This window comes from Vanessa atalanta, chromosome 6, assembly GCF_905147765.1.
Source record: "Vanessa atalanta chromosome 6, ilVanAtal1.2, whole genome shotgun sequence".
Classification (NCBI taxonomy): domain Eukaryota; kingdom Metazoa; phylum Arthropoda; class Insecta; order Lepidoptera; family Nymphalidae; genus Vanessa; species Vanessa atalanta.
Window position 1 is genome coordinate 9,576,230 of NC_061876.1, and position 22,056 is coordinate 9,598,285.

Genomic DNA, 22,056 nt, shown 5'->3' on the forward strand with positions numbered 1-22,056 from the left:
TTGTACACCTTATAAAGGTCTTAAAAAAGTCCGGGATGGTATATATCTCTTAGGGATAACCTACAATAACCATTTTTTATCCTTTACTTTTTACGAGAAATAATGACTTATCCAATTAACTTCCTTACATATTATGCAATTCATATTGATGAATATGGCCCTTTACAGCCTGTAATTTAAATGAATTCAAAACGCAGGAACATAGCGGTTTGTATTGTCTAATGACTGAAAAACTGTGAACGTTGTAAGAAATTCTGTAGTATATTTAGTGGCAGCATTGCAGCCGTGCGAACTCGGGGCGGGTCGCTAGTAATGTAATAAATGTGAGAAACTTATTTAGGTTTTGATAACAAACGTATCCTACGTAGAAGTAAGAAAAAAATCGGATATTGTAATGTTTCGATCTCAAATAGCTTAGTAATGTTAGTTAAATTATTAAAGATATTGATATAGTAATGATGTGTTTTATATTTGTGGTGATATGTTGATATTTCTGATTTGAAGTGGTCACCTACACGTATAGATCCACCTATTAGTCACCAACTATAGGATTAAAATGTTCATTACCGTATCAATGTTAGTGCTTACTGTAATTAGGTCATAGTATTTTTCAGAAAGTAGATACAAAACGATACATAGCTTCTTAATAAATAAAATTATCCAATCATTGAAATTTTTTATTTAAAAATATTTTTTCTAAATAAAATCGATTGTAAAAAAAAATATTTTCTCAAATTATATTTAATCACGCAAAAGTTGCTTTTAATATAGTAATTCTTCTTAATTAACTGTACTTATATTTTTTTCCCTTACTTATCTTATAGAAACATATAGCGACTTTATAAATGTATTATTTATTATAGAAACGATAGCAATGGCTTATTTTTAAACAATATACACGTTCTAAAAATATGTAGCTAACAATACATTCCTTTACGAATCATATACTTATAGTTGAGCCCCACTGGTTCTTATGATACAGAGTATTACATGCGAGCCACGTATAGCAGTGTCCTATTAATCTGATCATATCTCAAAAGATAACCATCAGCTATATATTGCGATACAACGTGCCGCAGGTAACAATTGGCCGATTAACAAAAGTGTCTCGTTTTAGCGTCCCGCCCGTGACATTCACGAGGTCGAGTATTGTGTGGAAGACAAAAGCATCATTCGAAACGTGGTCGAACTCCGATGACAGTGACGGGACGTCACGCAACACGGTTGTGACATCACAAGGTCGGAGCACGTGGACGCAGACTGATTTAATTATGCGGTTACGGTTTTTTAAATCATTAGTTAATGTTTTAAATCGAAAGTTCTGTATAGAATCGAATGTTTATTGATTTGAAGAATAATATGAATTATATAACATGTTTGTTCGTAAATATGAATAAATATTAAAGACAATAATTTAATGTATAATAATTATACGTACATATTTTTTATTATACCTAGCTATTTACTTCTGTGGATCAAGATTTTTTTAGCAATAGTATTAAAAATAACTCAACTGTATAAAAATATTTTCGCATTGGAAATATGATTTTAGCGTTGCAGTCTATTTTGTATACATCGATGTGATTTTGATTGATAAATAAATAAATTTGAAATTGTTATAACCAGTGCTGCAGTTGTCAAGGCTTTCACGAGTTAAAATGAATTTATTTTATGTAATTCACAATGCGGCTTCGTATAAATCGCGATAAAATACAAAACAAAACACAGGTAAATAAATACAAGTAAATAGTTGACCTTTGCGCGGAAGGTCAGCTAATGTGAGGTCAGACTGATTAGAAGTTACGTTTTAAGCAAACCGCTTTTCGCGTTATGGAACTATCACACACGACACGTAATATGTCATCGATGTTATTCGTTCATATTTTAAACCTTCAAATGACCAATGACATCATTTAAAACTGCATGAATTTAAAATAAGAAAATGTTCTCTTTAATTTGAATAACGTATTCATTCAGAATTTTGTGTGAAAATATTATAATGAAGTATACATCGCAAGGCAAGGTTGGCCAGCATTGAACGACATCAATGTCACGGCTCCATTCACAGTTGGCAGTGATGTTAATAGATATTTCAATCCAGTGACTTCAAAAAAATCATTTTATTTGTCGATTAAAAATATTTACGTAAATATTATTTATATTTTTGTACTTGAAAATTCCTAATTAAATGTCACAAGAGTAAAGTATGAATTAAATAATGATCTTTGCAGTTTAGAATGATTGGTGTCTTTGTATTTTATTTTCAGAAATCAGGATTCTAATGTCGATATACGGGATTGTAGCAAAACATCAATTGGATTCCCTAGCTGGCAGTTGGCACGCTCTGATGCGTGACAAGGTTTATTTGTACTATTTTTTGTGTGTTGACCGTAATGCATAACGCGATTACTGCAGTGTTAATGTTCTGAAAACTTATAATGTTTTTTTTTCAATACATATGACCTTCATTTCTTGCTGTTATTTACTCGCGGCGTTACTTCAAAATACGAGCATACAAATAGTCTACGTTACTCTTTAGCTTGTATCAAAGAATCACGTCGGATCTTTGTTCCCTTGCCGCGTGAAAGGACAGATCAAGAAACACGCTGGTATTTATAATGTACTAGCGATCCACCCTCGCATCTATCACTGGATGACATCGTAGATGTGCCGTGGAAATTTCGATACGTCTTCAAACATATTCAGTATTTACTTTGTTCATCGTTATCGATTTACACAGCGCACGTAATACAAGTTTAGTAGCACATTTCGACATAATAACAAATATCAAAAATTTGGAGGTGGAGGAATTTTGTACATAATATTATATAGAAGTGTGGATCAATAAATATGTTCTTATTAAATATATAATAATGACACAATATTCTCCGACATACGTCAGAAAATGTTTGTCTATTAAATTATGTTAAGTTATTTGTAACTTGTTACATATTACGTTATGTATCTAAGTGTATTTGTTTAATTTACATACATTAGTGACGCTCTGTATGTTGAATATATAAAATGTTATGTTCACAAACGTAATATATCATTACAGTTAATATCATAATAGTATCATTTATTTAAGTTTTTATAATATAATTTGTTTAGCATTAGCATTCTTTTAGCATTAGCAGCCTGTAAATTTTCCCACTTCTTGGCTAAAGGCCTCCTCTCCCTTTGAGGAGAAGGTTTGGAGCATATTCCACCACGCTGCTCCAATGCGGGTTAGCGGAATACACATGTGACAGAATTTCATTGAAATAAGACACATGCAGGTTTCCTCACGATGTTTTCCTTCACCGCCGAGCACGAGATGAATTATAAACACAAATTAAGCACATGAAAATTCAGTGGTGCCTGCCTGGGTTTGAACCCGAAATCATCAGTTAAGATGCACGCGTTCTAACCACTGGGCCATCTCGGCTATATAATTTGTTTATTTAGACATTATTGACAACGAGCGAGGTATGATTTGACCCACGAATCCACGACTAGTAGCGTTGTTAACTGCTATTCTGTAAGCTATGCTGCAGGAACTCACTTCGTATCTGATTCGTAAAACATTGATACCGACATACGATGACGCTTTTGATACGCCAAAGCGTTATGATTATTATTATGGTCAATGTCGTAGTTTACTTTCTGACGTTTATTTATCGTGTTCAGCGATGAGTTTCGAGTTTATTATTACATAAAAGCTATACTAGTTAAGTCAATAAAGCTTGCGTAAATTGCATAAGCGTGCCTAAAACTCGAATGTAAATTATAAACATACATCGTGAAAGCTTACGGTAGACAATTATTATAATATTATTACAATACATTTTTCATTACTCTGTGGGCCATGATTTTGCTAGTCGTTGTGAAAAGTAATATTTGAATATATAAGTAAGATTTTAAAAATATTTTATATTATATTTGAGTTATTATTTTCGGCAGGAAATTACTAAATGTCATTTTTGTCTATGGATATGATTTACTGATTCTTATATGAAAAAATGTAGGTTACAAGAGCGACGCCATATAAATCGTAAACTTCAGATACCTTTGCCCGCTGTGTGTTGGGGGGGGGGGTCTGTACGGCTTATTACTTTACTTTATTTACTTAAGCAATGATTCCATACAATAAAATAAAATCATCCCGTCTCGTCTGTCTACCTAATACGATAACCACAAAAAAATTAACAGTTTTTAATGCAGTTTTTACTAATCGACGGATGATTTAAGAGGAAGGCTTAGACGTATTATCCATTAAAGTTTTGTGTCAATTGGTTGATATATAATCGTGCCGAGTGCCAGATTTAATAGACTACACCGCGTAAATTAAAAGTTATTTGTATCTATACATATAATAAAATTGGAGTGTCTGTTTGTAATATTAAACTAACCTTTTTACTAAATGCATATGAATGTACACGGTACATATACAAAAATAACTAATGTTATTACATAACTGGTGCCTAAGCTTATGTTAGATACAGTCCAAGCGACGAAGCCAAGGTTAAAATCATTAGTTTAGAATTATCGTGAATTCGTCTTCATGAAAACACGATTTTTGACGTTTATACTGTTGTTAAGCAATATTTTCATTTAAGCCCTGAATCATAAACATAATATTAATTTGACTTAATTAATTATTATTAATAACAATTTACAATTTAAGCTTCATTTAAATGTAGCGTTACACTTTAACACGTTATGTTTTTAAACTAATTTATATTTATTAATAAATGGATAATTCTATTAAACAAAATATATTTCCTGTGGGCACTTGTGATGCCGATTATACCGGAACTAAAAGAAATTCATCGGTTACTTTTGTATAATAATAACTTATAGTTTTATTCAAACATCCAGCACGAAAAAAATATTCACGGTTTTGTTGATGTATTAAATTAAGTAAGTATTATTGTCAAATCTTTTAATGTATGTATTTCTAATTATAACTTATTTAATTCAGTTCAGCAATTTTTCTACTCTACCAATTAACCAGTTGGGTCAAACTTGGATCGGGATATAATAAGGACCCTATCGTAAAGTTACCGTTACCGTTAGATATTAGTAGAATCAGCCCTTAGTTACTATTTCGTTGAGGTTTCTTTTTGTGAGGAATAAAATCGGGCACGTATCGTAACCGTTATAAATTAGTAGAATTATCCCTCAGTTACGATTTGGTTGAGATTTTTTTTGTGAGAATTAGAATCGGGAACGTATAGTAGCCGTAGTGGAATTACCCCCTTGTCTTTAATACTCATATACATAAACACTAAGTCAGATACGACGTGACGGATGCAATTTAGGCCACACGCTCCTCATCATCCAATATCCTTGTTGTAACCAGCGAACTGGTTACATCTGACTACACTTAACACCCACTAGTTCTAAACTAGAAATTACAATGATTTAAACATTCGCTTACAAGGAACAAAAGAGCGTAAGCGACATGAAAAGAAATGTTTTTGTTATGTAAACATTTTTCGATATAAGATTGTTGCCGTGACTTCGTTCGCGTTAATTTTTTCCGTGAAATAGTTTATTTAAATGTCTCATCGAATAAAAATATGAAATAAATGCTAATAAAATTTAACTACGACTAGTTTAGTCTCGATAAAATACCATAAAGACCGTGAAAGTATAACAGACAGACATACAGAGTTACTTTCGCTTTTATAATATTATATTAGATTACGATTATTATATTTATATATATGTATATATAACTTCTTGCTTCTACTGTAAAGGGTGCAACTATAGGTAAAAAAAATCGATAGTTTCCGTATAAATACATACGATGAAAATTAAATCACATTAAAAAATAGTGCATGTCCGTATTTTTCATGAAGTTTACATGTTCTAAGCCACCGGGTCATTTCGGGTATTACCAGTAACGCCAATGAATCTGGTTTCACTGTTCATGACTAATATAAATAATGTATATATCACCGTAAAATTGTAAATACCGTTAGATTATAATCTATCTCGCGAGATTGTAAACTATCGAAAGATTATGAACGGAGAATCGTTAATAATTTTTCAGTTAGGTTAGGTTAGTGTTTTTATAATTTAACTTAAATTCACTTCTATAGATAAACATCTATCAAAATATAATGCGATGCTTAGAATCCCGTGAGATATTAAAAAAATCAAATGTCTTCTTTCATCTAAGAAGTATTTCACTTTATTATTAACTGTCAAAATTCTATCACCGACTTAGAAAACATCAAAGACTAAAAACCGCTGAAAGAAACTCAGCGGATTTTTTTTATAGATATATATTGTAATGTTATTGTATTTACAATTTAACGAGAAGAAATATATGAAACTAACATTGTCGTAAATATAATATTCGTCTATTTAATGTTCTTATTTGATAAGACTGTAAACGAGGCTTAAGTACGGAGAAAAGGCTTAGTGTGATGAGTAAGCGCAATAAACCTATTTAAGTTAACAAGATTGCCTTCCAGTGGAACCAATGTTCTCGCCTTAGGTAACGAATACATTACCATGGAAGTTATTCTAAAAAAACATCCATATAAATTATACATTTAAATAACGTTAAAAAATTATTGTTATATTAAAATATATTCAAATGTAATACACAAATGTTATATGTTATTAAATAACAATAAAACAATTCATTTTATCGTTATAGAAAACACAGCATTTAAAAATAAAAAATCTTCCCAAGGTTTGTAGTGAATGGACGATGAATGAATGAAGGAAGTGATTATATTTCTTTCCGTGCCAATGTGTATGAGCAATAGTGACTACTACTTACCATCAGGTGACCCATATTGACGTCTGCCTAGATAGGCAGAACAGATGTTCTAAATTTAAAATATACACTTTATAACACTTTTGTATAAAATATACAAAACTGAAAATATTTTCTAGGGTAAGTAATCTTTTCGATAATACTGTAGCTCTACAGTTTATTGTCTGATTGGGTCCTTTATCATGTTTGGTGTTTATTTTAATAAATATAAATGTATTAAGGGTGGGGTTATTAACGGAAACGAGCATTTCTACGACTAGTGGCGTGCTTGAAGCGTTTTAGGCATTATAAGAATTCAAATCATATGAATTACGTACAAATTACGTGTGTAAATTTATCAAACTATATAGTAAGTCTATTTTATTATGTTGATATATTTAAATATGTTATACAAATTTTTTGAAAAGACGGTCAAATAACTTATCCGTATTAAATAAAATTAATCTAAATATATTGGATACACTAAGCAGATGGGTCCTTATCATTATAAGGACCCATCAATCATTCATTCATTCATTTAATCATCATAATAACTTCATTAGTTACTATAGTGGCTTATATATAGAATCGAGATATGTTTGACCGGTTCGTGGGATTCTTAATCTAATATCGAACCTATCATGGAACTCGATTAAGTAACTCGTAAATATCCTACTGGGTCTTCTTACCGTTTAAGGTGTAAAAGGAAGGTTTGGTGGTTCTAATTTTCATATGAAGCATGAGGGTTTCTATAATATGACGTTTTTCTTCACCGCCGAGTACAACATGAATCGTTTTAAACATAATCGAACCAGCAAGATTCAGTTAACCTTAACTTATGCTAACCACTAAACCATCACGGCTCCAAAAAGAATAAAAATTGAATTTATTACGATAACTAGTGAGTTATTTATGTAATAATATATTAAACGATTGCTAATTATTAAATTATAATAACACATAAGAAAACTTAACTTAAGTCACGTTTCATCTTCAAAGCGACAGCTCTGCACGTGATGAAATGTTTGCCAAATTAATAATAAGCGCTGTAGACGTTCCAAGAGCTAATTTAATGTGTTAAGAGAGTTAGGATGAAAAAAATAATGTACTTAAAATAAGTTTCAGGTAATATTTGTAACGATGTACTGATATTATTAGAAAAATATAAAAATAGATTAGTGAAAGATTTTCGTTGGATGTTTTCAATTTTTTAATAATATTTCAGCTTCGATATATACCTATGCTTCGATATTATATGTACTCATACTAATAGAAAGGTTAGAGGGGATGATAGCTAATTATATTGTATGTAAATAAAAATTACATTTTATATATTATTTTTATATAAATGAAATAATTACGTTATATTATATTTATATATAGGTATCTAGTATTGGCGAATGAACAAAAAAAATGTCCAAACGAGTATTTCATTTTATATATTCCGTAACCGAAAGTTTAAAAGAATTAATATTATGTGCGTAATAAATTAGACCTTAGAAGAAATAGCCTTAAAAGATTTAAGAGTGTTAATATTAGAATCGTTTAACATTAAATTCTTTATGTCATAAATTTAGATGGTCCAAAAAACATTTTTATTTATTTCTAAAAAAATGTGGCCATCACGTGACACTCGACAGACATTAAAATATGAAACATTATGGCTGTTGAAATTATTTACAATTAAATAAGGCGAATAATTTAAAATGGAGTTAATAAATAAAAGCAGTTACATCAATAAAATATATTTTTTTTACGTAATCAACAAGTATAATAACCCGATATGCACATACATACAATTGAATAGATTCGGAGCGGTAGATATGGACAGGAGCACGCGGAATAAGATAACGTCACGTCGTTTATCGTCACGGTATACGACTCCGTCATATACCTAAGGCGTGCCAATAGACATTCACATAAAAAATATGTTTCCATGCGAATGAAAAGCGCAATTAACGATACTGTTGGAACCAAAGCAACAGCAGAAAATTTGGTAGCAATTTTGAATAGATGCCAGTTGAATTGGTGAAATAACATTCACGTTTTGGCATCAATGTATCACCCTGAATAGTTTTCAGTTATCTCGGATCTGATGGAGAGATAAAGGAATGAATTAATGTTCATATGACGCAATCGCAGGTAATGGCATGTGGGTGTATTCTGTTCGATTTGGAAATAATTAGAGCTTCTGTTCTTTCTATTCCAAACATGACTGTATTAAACGATGTTGCAAATACATTTTGGTTTTAATACGTGAATATTAACCAAAAATTGTGGGTCTAATCTTATCAAGCATTTGAGTTTACGTGTAGTTTGGTGGTCAAGGAAAGCGTCATTGGTATAGACGCATGTGTCGTAAAAAATTTGCCATGTGTATTTATCAACAAGGAGGGGCTTAAAATGTTCTTTTAATTCATAGGAGACTTTAGCCCAAATAGGAACATTAATAGACAGTTTCATTACTTCATTATCATCACCCTGTTTTCGTCCAATGCTGAACATAGGCGTCTTTACTATACCGGGGCTCCACCTAGGTGAAGGTCCTAGCTCCGCTTACCAAGGCGTGGCTTCTTACAATAACATATACATTATTTTACAAATTTTGTCATAGATGAGATGTTTTTATTTGTAACTAGCTGGTGCACGCGACTTCGTCTACGCAGGATTAGTATTTGGAGTAGCTTATATTAGCGTGGCGTAGAAAAGAACTGACATTATGACATAAATATTTTTTGAGTCGCATTTGAACGCCTGCAGTTCCCGTTAAAAGTCGCATTTGTAATGACGATCAACAAATCGCAGGGTCAAACCTTAAAGGTAGCAGGCATACATTTAGGCACGCCATGTTTTTCTCACGGTCTGCTCTATGTGGCTTGCTCACGTGTTTCCAAAGCAAAAAATCTGCATGTTTATGCTGAAGGAAAAAAAATCGTTAAATATAGTTTATAAGAGCATACTGCAGTAGCTAGATAACTATAGGCCTATGATCAGGGTTCTGCAGTGCCTAATTACCGTATATTTATTATATTGCCAATTTTCTTATGTTAAAATATTGTCAAGCAGTTATATTTTTCAAATGCGGCTCAAAACATATTTATGTCATAATGTTAGTTCTTTTCTACGCCACGCTAATATAAGCTACTCCAAATACTAATCCTGCGTAGACGAAGTCGCGGGCACCAGCTAGTATCTTTATAAATTGTAGCCTATGTGTTATTCTGATGTATAAGCTATATTATTGGAAAGTTTAATCGAAATCCATTCAGTAGTTTTTGCGTGAAAGAGTAACAAACATCCATCCACACATACAAACTTTCACGTTTATAATATTAGTAGGATTAATCATTTAGTTATTCCATTGATAAGTAGAACAGAGACCATCTCAAGTCAAGTCTATAATTTAGTGGTAGTCTTTGTGCAAACCCGTCTAGGTAGGTACACACTGGCTTTTTCAGGTTGCTGTTCCATCTAAGTATGCGTATGAGAGAACTGATATTGCACTTATGTTGGCATATATACCCACAAATAGTATTCATACAGATGACTGCCTTATCCAAATTTTGGTTCGAATTCGTTTGGTTGATATTATATTCTTATTTATAGATGTATTTACAGTACAATGTCACATTTGTAATGGTTACAGCTAAGTTTTGTGTTACGAGTATCATTATTATACTTCATATAAAAAGATATACATTTATTTTTTTTTAAGCTTGTCTTCAGTGTTCCATTAATGTACTTTGAAGACCAACTACAATCCTTTGTAGTGGATGGAGTGTCCCATTAAACGTTTAACATTGAACAATTTCTCATCATAATCATTTAACGTAATTTACCTTCTAAGACCTATATGACCTTCACGATATAATTATCTGCGCCACTGCGCTACATACATCAAAATTGTAAACGTGCATTGTATTGTTTGTACATTGATATCATTATGTATTTATGTGTAAATTTATATATATTTATGAATGTTTATTGTCTACAGTGAAAACAAAATGTTTGTTTTTTTTTAATTATTGTACATGTTAAGTACGTTTCGAAATCACGTGAATAGATTGAAAGAACGAGTGAAACAAATAAACATTATCGTTTACGAGTGATTCGAAATTTACTTTCTATCAACAAGAAACATCGATAATTCACATATTATTTGATTATTTAAGGTCCCAACTATCTTACTAATTGAATAACTGTTGTAAATTTACACAATGATCTGTCTTATTCTTTCGAATGTCAAAATACTGATGTTAGAGAGAGAAAACAAAACTACGTGTAAACTATTCATTTAAGAGTATGTATTAATTTTGTTCTTTAATCCGTCAAATTCGATATAGGTTGATCACATCTAATTTATTTGTAACAAAGGCTTGAAATAGGTATGTTTCTGTCACATAATAAACAATTATATTAATTTATTTATATAAAAGTTGCACGTCGTTACAAGGTTTAGGGGTTTACGTAAATCTACCGATTAAATATAGTTTTAATTTGACTTATTATTCTATTTCAACGGTCTAATGTACGATTATTTAACGGTGCTAAGTTTATCTTGGCATTGACTTTGAAACAGTTTTACTTCTTATTATGTCAGAGTTGGCTCGTATTCTATTTGCTCTTTAATAAATTAAATTCGATGACAATTATTATTGCTTAATTCAATAATTTAAAAATGGAAATAATATTTTATAGGAACTGAGAAAAGTGTGGTAACAACACACATATGGAATACGGTTAATGTTTGCCTCGGTAAAACATTTCGAACCGTTGGTTTGAATTTCATTTACCCTATAATAAACTTTTTCTTTTAAATTTAGATTTTTCCTTAGATTCAAATACATGTTTTAAAAGAATCTGACTTCTAATTTTTCTTTTTCGTAATAAAATACTTTTACCAATGTGTCGGCTATAGGTATGTTTAACACATGAAAATATTTTAGTATAAACGATAACCGATAAAGCTTTCGTACAATTCAGTGTATCGAGTAAAATATTCATGTAACCAAAACATATTGAAGTTAAATTTGTCGTTCGTAATGTATGAATATTTTTACTGTTTGCATTTTCAGAACATTTTACAAGATCATAGTTTCTTAGATGTACCGCTATTTATATTCGTTGCTTCGAGTCGTATTTATAATAAATTATGTACACTTCAATTCTAGATTATTTGAAGTTTTAAAACATTATTTTTAATAGTAACAATAAAACGAAATTACATGATGTACCTAGTTAATACCTAGAGACATTTATTGGTGTTCTCGACTACTTTCTACCAGACTTAGATAATGAGCAAAACTAAATCAATATCTTTTTATTCAAATATGCTCTTATAGGAATTTTGATTAATTATATTAAAGGATTAAGATGTTAATTCTCTACATAGAAGAACCGTCAAGATATTTAGTAGTTATTTTTTTTTTTCAATGAAATACACTCAAATTTATAATTTCATTTTACCTTAATATATTTCTTACAGCTCTAATGTGGGCACTTACCATTAGGTGGTCATTCTTCCACCCTATCTATAAAACATAAAAACTACCATAAAATTGAAAGTTAGTTAAGTATTGAAAATTATTTACGGATTTTTTTTATAGAAACAAACATTGCTTCAGAAGCGACGGATTGATTTTGGAGTGTCAGAAGCTTGATGTTACTAGCTTACCTATTAAATACCAAAATAAATAGAGAAAGCAATTGAAAAACACTCTTCCCAATGAGGAGGAGATCAAAATCGATTGGTTCTGGAGTTGCTGTGATTTAAATGAAGTTTTAGTTTTGATGATACGTCTATTAATAATTTACCGAGTAAATATTATTTATACATGTAGTCTAGTTATTTCATTGAGTAAATAGTTATATCGCGTGCTTATCGAACGATCTCGGAATAACGTAGTTGTAATTTCAAATTTGTTATAACGATAGCTATTTTATTATCGTTACTAAATATTCTTGTATAAATTTATTTCCATTGACATTGATTATAATCAAAGATAATAAAACTAATTGTGTGCAAGATATTTTTTTCGAGAACATTTGTAAATAGGAGAAATTTTGATTGATGATATAGTAAGCTTGGCTTCAAGCCCGTCGAGGTACCACGCAACCGTTATTGTACCGCAAAATATTGGTACTTATAAAGTCGTGTTTTATTTTGACAGCTGATTTTACCAATATAATTGGTAGAGATAGAAAATAAATCAAATCTTTTATATCATTTTTGGGTATGGGATCGAAATTGGCTTAGAGTCGTGGTGGTGGTAAAATTTGGTGAAAAGATATATTTGCCAATTTTATCAAAAACATAACATCCAGACATTCACTTGATCCGTATATTACTCTGCCAAGCCATAAAAAAAGCTTGTTTTTATAATGATGAACAGTTAACACAGATATTTGACGGTATGTTGGAATAAGTTCCAAACCACCTCAGGAACTGAGACGTTTGAGCAGAGGTACATTTACATTTACTTTATGTATATAAAATAAATATTACCATTGCCTGCAATCACATTACGCCATGTACAGTATGGTCATAAGTAAAATTGAATAAAATGTATTTTCAGCAAAGTAAGGCTTTATATTACTTATAATCTCCTGGTACATCTGTTTTAATTTATTATATATTGTGGCAAACTAACATAATTATATTATATGTATGTAATATATACATAATACAAGATTTGTATTGTGTATTTTATTTGAATAAAATATATATTTTTCTCTAATTAGTGTTTTTGTTCTTATATTATCAAATAATATAAAATTACGAATATATGGCAGTTTCATATAATGCTTGATACAATTATGTCGATTCAAAGCCTAATAACAGATATTAAAAAAATATATATGTAGAAATATTAAAGCCGTAAGCAGTAATTTTATAAATATACGCATATTAAAATATACTTATTAATAAAGTTGCATCTTGTATTTTCATCAACATTTTGATTTTATGACGAATTTTCTACACGGTACATTTTCACGGTCGGGTTACCATTTTTTATCATAATTTTAAGTTACAATAAAAAAAGGTTTATATAAAAGAGTTTTTATAACAAAAAAATCTAATTAATAACTCTACGTTAATGACTTCGGGCGCAATCAGAACGAATTCTTTTATTAAGGAAAAAGTTACTTTTCCTTGACTAAAAAAATCTCGGAACTCGATTGCGTGAGGTAAGGGAGTTAAAATTAGGTCAGAGTGGACGAAACAGACTAGGCATTGATTAATCGTACTTCATTTTTAAATAAAAAAGTAAAGGGATTTCTTTTTAGCCAGTTACAATGGGGTTCGTTAGCTTAGAAATAACGATAGGAAAGAATCTATATTAATCGTTATATATCGTTTTTACTAGAAAAAATATTAGTAGTAGATATGTCAGAAAATGCTTGGTATTTATATGGTATTTATAGAAGGAAAATGTTATTTTTTTTTATCAAAAAAAGATAAACGTAATATTTATCTTTTTATACGTTAAATGAACGAATGTCATTATTAAACTAAATAGTACCATTTATAAAGTTATTTACTTATATACAAAATAAACTTCCAATTTCACAATAATAAAAACAAAAGGTCCGTTCGTTCTACAAACGACCGTTTCCTTCCGATCGCGAATGAAATGCGTTACGTTTATTGTGTACATTCGCGGTCACAAAGACCATTCGACGATAGGGCGCAACCGTGACAGTACACCTTGACATGAATACGTGTTCTAATCACCTTATAACCTATGACCATTGAATTTTGAACGCGATAGTAAAACTGTATTCAATTAAATGTAATTATTTTCTATACTATGAGAGTTCTTTTTTTCTATGTTGTCATAGAAACTTCTGTGCAAAATTTCATAATGATCGGTTGTTAGATGTAGATTATTAGTTTCGACGTGAAAGCGTAACAAAAATATAAATAAAAACTCACTTTCGCACTTATAATATTAATTAGATTTATGTATTATTATAATTGACTTGTCTACACGATTGTCCTTGAACTATCGTCTAGCGACTGATTTTGAAAACGTATTGAGATTGAATCCATCTTTTACAATAAAATTAATTCTATTAAAAGTAAGTTTATTATTAGTAAATACAAGTAATAAATATTGAATAAGAATATTTTAGTCAATTTATTATCTAGCAACAATTACAGTTCTAAATATATTAAAATAGATCAAGAAAATGAAGAGTAATATACATGAACGAAAGTGCCCTTGTGAAGTCCTCTTCGTACGAATTTTAGTATAATTTAAATGTTAAATAAATACTTAAAGGTTTTCATGTATTTTTTTTTGGAAACACTATCCATACAACTGTCAAATAATACGTCTACGTACTGACCTTTGTAATATATTAAAGGTAAAATAGAGGTCAGGTTGCTAGACCATCTAAAGCGTAATGATTTTTTTCAGCGTAGTTACCTTTATATAGGCCTTTTAAAATAATTGATAATTTAAATCTCTTTTAACAAAGTACCTATTTTATTTATATGAGAATATACTTTATACGCCTATAACGAACGTTTTTTTCTTTTTATTTTGTTTTTTGTTTCTTTACGATACCATTTATATAAAAATAAACTATTTTGATTTCATATATTATTCCGTATTTTAAAGCATATATTTAATAAGATAGATAATCTATTGATTACATTAATTAACTTAGAGTTTTACTTAAATGTTGTTGAGAGAGATGTGTTAAACAATGCCGTCTCTTTTTTTCGTATGTCAAATAAATATGACAGAAAGAGATGAAACAATTTAAATAATTAATTAAAGACAAGCTAACCGAATCCAACATTTAATTACAGATTACAATACTTCACGTATCATTCTATTCACATTTACGTAGATTCTATGATTTTGACAAAAGACAAAATAATTCTGACAAATAAATGATTATGTTCAGAATCAGAATTTCAGTGATACATTAAAAAGTCGGTAAACTAAACCTATTGACCTGAATTCTGAGTTGGACGTGGGCCATGACCGTTAAGCTACGTACGTTGATACGTTGATTAATGGTCTTGCTGTTTACGTGTTCAAGCTTGGTTTGAACTTCTTCAGTAAAGTTATGGATTTATTACAAAATACATTCGAATTATGAATATATTTTATGTATTTGACTTACATAGGTTTTGATTAGAAATAATTTTCAATGTTGATTTGTTTGTTTTGATTGGTTGTCGCGTATAAAATTAATTCATTTTAATAATTTCCTCTCATTTTAATGAACATCTATTTTTATGTATATACTTAGTTTATTTATATATATTTAAGTTATGCCCAAATAATAAAAATATGTTTATAAGATTGATGTTTTACTCTGAGGTAAGTTATATGATTATTGATATTTATTTTTATAGGTATTTTATAAAATAAAGATGAGGAAAGTAATTGAAATTTTACTACCTGGTTGTGAAATGATACTTAAAAATGTTATTTAAAGGCACCGTTTTGTTTGGTTACCAACACGATTGTGCGATAAGAACTCAATAAAATCTTTATGGCGATATAAATAGAAACTGTTATTATAAACAAAAATATAAAATTTAAATTCATAATATTAATCGACAATATTAAAATAAAGTAATTTGCAGTATTTTGACGCATTTTTTTTTACAAATAATTACTGAAAATTGAGTCAACAAAACAAAACAGACAATCACACAGCACGAATACATTTTATTTTATTGAAAATCAATCAAACACAAACACTGATTATATTATTTTACTTAAACTTAGGTTATATATGATTACATAAAATACGCTAGCATTGCAAATACCTGCTCTATATTTACGCGTTTAAAGTTTATTTTTAATTTAATTAAAACAAACTTATGACCTTTATTTACACATCGTAATTATTTAGAGATGAAAATTTTCTTTTTCTTTATTATGTTCAAGCATCTAAAAGTAATATTCTAGGTAAGTATATTATATACCATATAATAGCTGCAGACGTTTTTTAAGGGGCTTTAAGGGACTATGAATATGTGATTGCAAAGACGGGGCTATAATTACGACTCTACAATTATTAAGCATAACTTTCTACATTTGTTTTAATGTGTAATATTTCATATGACTTTTTGAATGAATATCCTCTGAACAGATGCCAGATTGTCTATCACTATAGTAATATTAGACCGGTGGCGTCTGTAGGTCATGATCAAATTAATAGTATCTGCATCTAGCGAGTTACACACATTGCAATAACGTTTCATCTAATAACATCACGATGGAAATGATCTTTTCCATATGGCAATATAAGAAGCTCGTAACATATTTACATCACACTGAAAGAATAATATGACACGGCACGGATAAGTTGATTGCGACCTTGGTAATACAGCGTTATCGCATTACTTATTCTAAACGCGCTTTGAAGATCGTGAAACCATGAAAGCGATTCGTTTTCCTTCTCGACGACCGTCGCGATAATAGATAACGCATTGTCCAAGATTTACACTACCGATCATAACGTAAATGTTATAAACGTAAACTTCAGTGCAAACAGACGCGGCCTTGAACGCTAAGCAGATCGTTCGAAAATACGCGGCGCGTGGAAATAGCCACGATGAAAATACGAGCACGTGATATTACGTACCTCGCGTACAGCCGTTTGGAGAAAATCGATGGTGCTTGCCACTCGGCGTCCGGCGGCTGACTGAGCCACTGTGTCAGCGGAACGCGCCCCACCCGAGCCTCCGCCCGCCTGACTTGTCACAGTTGGAAAAAATAATAATTTTCACTACACTTTAAAAAAAACTGATGCTCACTGAATGTTTCTCCGATCAGGCGAGTGTGAGGTTTTATTGTTCGCGGCAAAGCGCTTGGTCACGGCCGACGTGTTTGTTGATCGAATAGAAGCGGCGGACTGGTCGGAGCGAGCAGCCAGCGAGTCGACGAGGTACCCCGGCCCCCGCTGTGACGTCGCTCGACGATGGTGGAAATTAGCAGCTTCCCGAGCGAGGGTCGTCAGATGTAGGTCACGGGGACTGGGCTGCACTTGCCCACTCTACCGTGCTGATACACTTGACAAGTTTAAGGACGTTACTGTAAGATTGGGCGCATACAATTGTAGGAATACGCTACGCTTTCGTAGCATAGAGTGTGACGTAGGTGATTAATAATTTTACCTATGCCTTATATGCCTTTTAGGATAAGACATATAATTTTCTAAAAAGCCGTTTACGTAATCTCTGCGCTGCCTAATGGCAATATCAAAATAGTTAAAATTTGACAACATTAAATTACTTTTGTGCTTGGAAAAAAACAGATACGCTAAAACATTTAATAGAGGGCCTTCAAATTATTCAAATTTATAAATAAAGTATATGCCACTGTATACAATATACGGTTAGAAGCTTTCATGCCTCTAGGCAAATCGTGCATGTATTTAAATTAAATATGGGTATTTCATATCTTTCAGAAAGCATAACATTATATTTAATAAAAACTGATTTTAATATAGAGAATTGAGACGTTTAGAAATATAAAGACTTTTTAATCAAAATTATAATACATTCAACTTCAAAATTATAAAACCATTTGTTATTTAAAAATACGGTACACTACGAATCGAATTTACGCACTGGGATTCCATATCCATAATACCATAGGTTTCGACTTTTTCATGATTACTTGTTAGGTATGTTTCTTGTGGTATGTAAAACTACGCCCACAGTTTCAAACTAAACAAACTATTTCTCAAATTGACCTAACAAGGATTTACGGTGAAGCGAACTCTCACGTAGAATATTCCAGCAGGATTAGGATTTCTTGGATAATACTACCAGTAGAAAGGAGTACATAGCATCTTAAATTTATACCTAATTTTGTTTAATTTATTATTTTTCAAGATGAAATCGAATGTTAAAATTTAACGGTACTTATTTTTTCTAATGTCTTTATATTAAAAATATATTAATAACTATCCGTGGAGAGTTTTATTAAGTTAAATTATTTAAGTGTGAGTCGAATTTGTACGAAAATACCACGATTAGAGATATGTTGATTACGTGTAAAATAAAACTTTATAGGACCACTATAAAAAAAAAAAAATAGTATTTATTTATGTAATTCTGCAATAAATTAGTATCCGATTCTATAAATTGTCGACAGTGTGCGCGGTATTTCAACAAAATCAGTGGGGACTGGTAAAAATTAATTTGTATATTTTGATCAAAATATAAATAAAATTGATCCAATTTGAATCACATATTCTATTCCAAAAAACACAACAATACTCAGTATTGTTGTGTGGGTTTGGAGGGTAAACCACTGTAACTGCACAATTGATATCTTAGTTCTCAAGGTTGGTGGCCCGTTGTTGTTGTGAGGAATGGTTAGTTTAATGTTTCTTACGACGCGAATGTCTTTGGGTTTAAGTGAACATTCACCATCAGATGGCCAATTTGATGACCTATAATATAGATTAATGCGTAATTTTGCTTTTTTCTGTTTCTCACATTAAAATCACGTTCGAACGACAGGACGATGGATTACGGACGTGGAACAGGATGAGGCCAAGAGCTAGGTTACGTAATTCTCTTTATTTGATTGTTGTTTTTATTGATGATTAATTGACGTAAGAGCTACTACGTGTTGTGTATTAATTCATAATTGGAATAACTATTGTTATGTTTAATTATGTTCTACGTACGATGATGGATGACAGAATAACGCTTATTATTATTGTTTAAACTGCTCGATTAGTACACACTTTAGACTTTTTTTATATACATTGAATATAAATAATACAACACTGTATTTTTGTAACTTTATAATATACAAATTTATCTATTGTAGTAGGTTTGCAAGAGACGCGGTAGGACAAGCAAACCGTGCAATTTTTATCTATTTTCTCTATTTTCAAATTATATATTTGTGCCATTTGCGTAACACTTATGTCTTATAAGATATGTCACTACATTTAACCATAATTAGTAATGTTGTTTTACGTTTTGAATGGTGAGTGAGCCAGTGTAACTATAGGCACAAGGGACATAACATCTTAGCTCTCAAGGTTGGTGGCGTATTGATTATACGAAGAATAATTAATTGTGCAGTACCAATGTCTATGAACGGTGGTAACCACTTACCATCAGGTGACCCATTTGCTCGTCCTATTACTTCTATAAAAAAAATTCTTGATGTCTTCGATATTTGCCCCCATTATAAGTCACAGTCATTTCGATCTTTATACAACTAATTTAAGTCCACAATAAAACTAGACTAAATGTAATTGTTCGTTTGTTTTTATAAATGTGCAAATAAGAAAACCTTTTTATTTATAAATGAAATTACAAGATACAATAAAATAATACATTTCTTTTGGAATTATTTCAAAAATGTCCTCGCAAATGACTCGAGGGAGAATTTAAAATTCTGTTGTCTTCTTGACTCAAATTACTGTTAAGTGTTTTACGTAGCTTTTAGCGTAATGGTGTCGTCCTTGAAATAATACTAAATAAGTGCTCAATCAAATTTAAAGCCGAAAATGTTTATACTGGTTGCTAAATATATTTCTACTGAAAAAAGTGAATGATATTTTTATCATTTTCTACCAATTTTTGTTTTTATCTTACTTGGTGATAGAGCTTTGTGAAGCCTGTCTGGGTAGGTACTAACCACTTATCACATATTCTACCGACAAGACTTAGTACTGTTGTGTCTTCATTTGAAGGATGACTGAGCAAGTGTAACTAAAGGCACAAGGAATATAACATTTTAGTGTCCATGGTTGGTGACACATTGGTTAGTAAGAAATGGTTGAAATTTCTTATCTGTCTTACATATCTATGGCCAGTCCGCCTACCTATTTCATAAAAAAAAAATCAGCGCGTATATTAGAATATATTTTTATAATTTATATCTAAGTATGAAGGAAATAAATAACTCCACTCAATCGATTTGAGTGGAGTTATTCATGTTTAAATTTTAAATAAAATCTCATTACTTATTGCTGTGTGTTTCAAAGTCTAATTATAATTGTTTTATTTTCGAAACTTCTCTTAGGGCGTTGTTTTTAATTACAAACTGTAATTAATCGCCGTTGGGTTACATTACACTATTCTAGGAAGTCTGCGATTAATTGTATAAATCTTTTTATCTCAAAAATTGCTAAATATGATATTAAATTTTCTTTGGTTATGTTATATTTATTTATGTATTTTTTATCAAAAGTATTGATTACTCGTTCATATTCATTTTTAAATAATATTTTGTTAATTTTGATAAAATAATATTCAATATTAATTGTAATATGTCTGGCTGTACCTTAAAGTAAACGAATTGTCTTCTTTTCAGACTAATGCTTGTACTACTCCTTCGTCTCCTACGTAGGAGTAGTAGGTAAGCAAAATATGTTTGTAGTAAATGATTACTATGACGTATATGTAATATTGATTTACGAAAACATATTCGAGTATCTTAAGTTAACAGAAAATACACTTCACAGTTCTTGTATTATAAAAATAAAATGATAATATATATATATTATATTAAGTTAGGTATTTCTGGCAGAGAATGAGCCACACCCTCTTTTATATAAGGAGACTAAGGGATTTTTTGTTAAGCACATCTAATTCACTGCGAAAGCGCCTTATCATTTAATTCCCATGGAGTTTTGGTGTCACGCTGACCGTAAAATTGTAAGTAATATAAAAATACAAGTTTATACAATGCCTCAATAAAGGCATGATGATGAAGATTATTATCATAGTATTTTTTTTATTACAGAAACAATAAAATTAATCTTTATTAATAAACTTTCACAATCTAATAAATAAAATGTCAGTTGAAGCTCGCACCATAATATAAATAAAATTTCAAGTCACTTCTGGAAATATTATCTTGATACAAAATATATAATACCAACAATTTGTTATTTCGTATATACAATCACATTGTTTATTTAATGATAAACGTTCTTTATGTAATTTAGAGGCTATATGAGGACCAGTGATCACACACGTGAACTGACCCGATTATTTTGGGTTCAAACTCGGGCAAGTATAGCTGAATTTTTACGGGCTTTCATTTTATTTATAATTGATTTCGTGTTAGGCGTTGAAAGAAAACATCGAGTCAAAACCTGCACGTGAGTCTTCATTCCAGCGTGAATATGGGTTGCAAATCTTCTCCTCAGTTGAAGAGTTGGGAGTTACTCAGCAATAGAACATTAACAACTGTATTGATACCATTATATTTTTTTAAATTTTTGTATTAATTTTACAAGCTAAGTAAATTATAAAAAAAAATATGTATGTACCTAGATAATTGACT

The 22,056-nt window shown here is 30.4% G+C and overlaps 1 protein-coding gene across 1 annotated transcript in view; it reads right to left on the reverse strand.

Annotated features, from left to right (window-relative positions):
* The window catches only part of LOC125064778 (protein Tob1), a 41,979-nt gene extending 24,332 nt beyond the window's left edge, over positions 1-17,647 (reverse strand). The window contains exon 1 of the mRNA XM_047672000.1: positions 17,375-17,647. The gene's annotated coding sequence lies outside the window, so the exon portion shown is untranslated. The remainder of the gene's footprint in view (positions 1-17,374) is intronic.
* Positions 17,648-22,056: the final 4,409 nt, after the last annotated feature.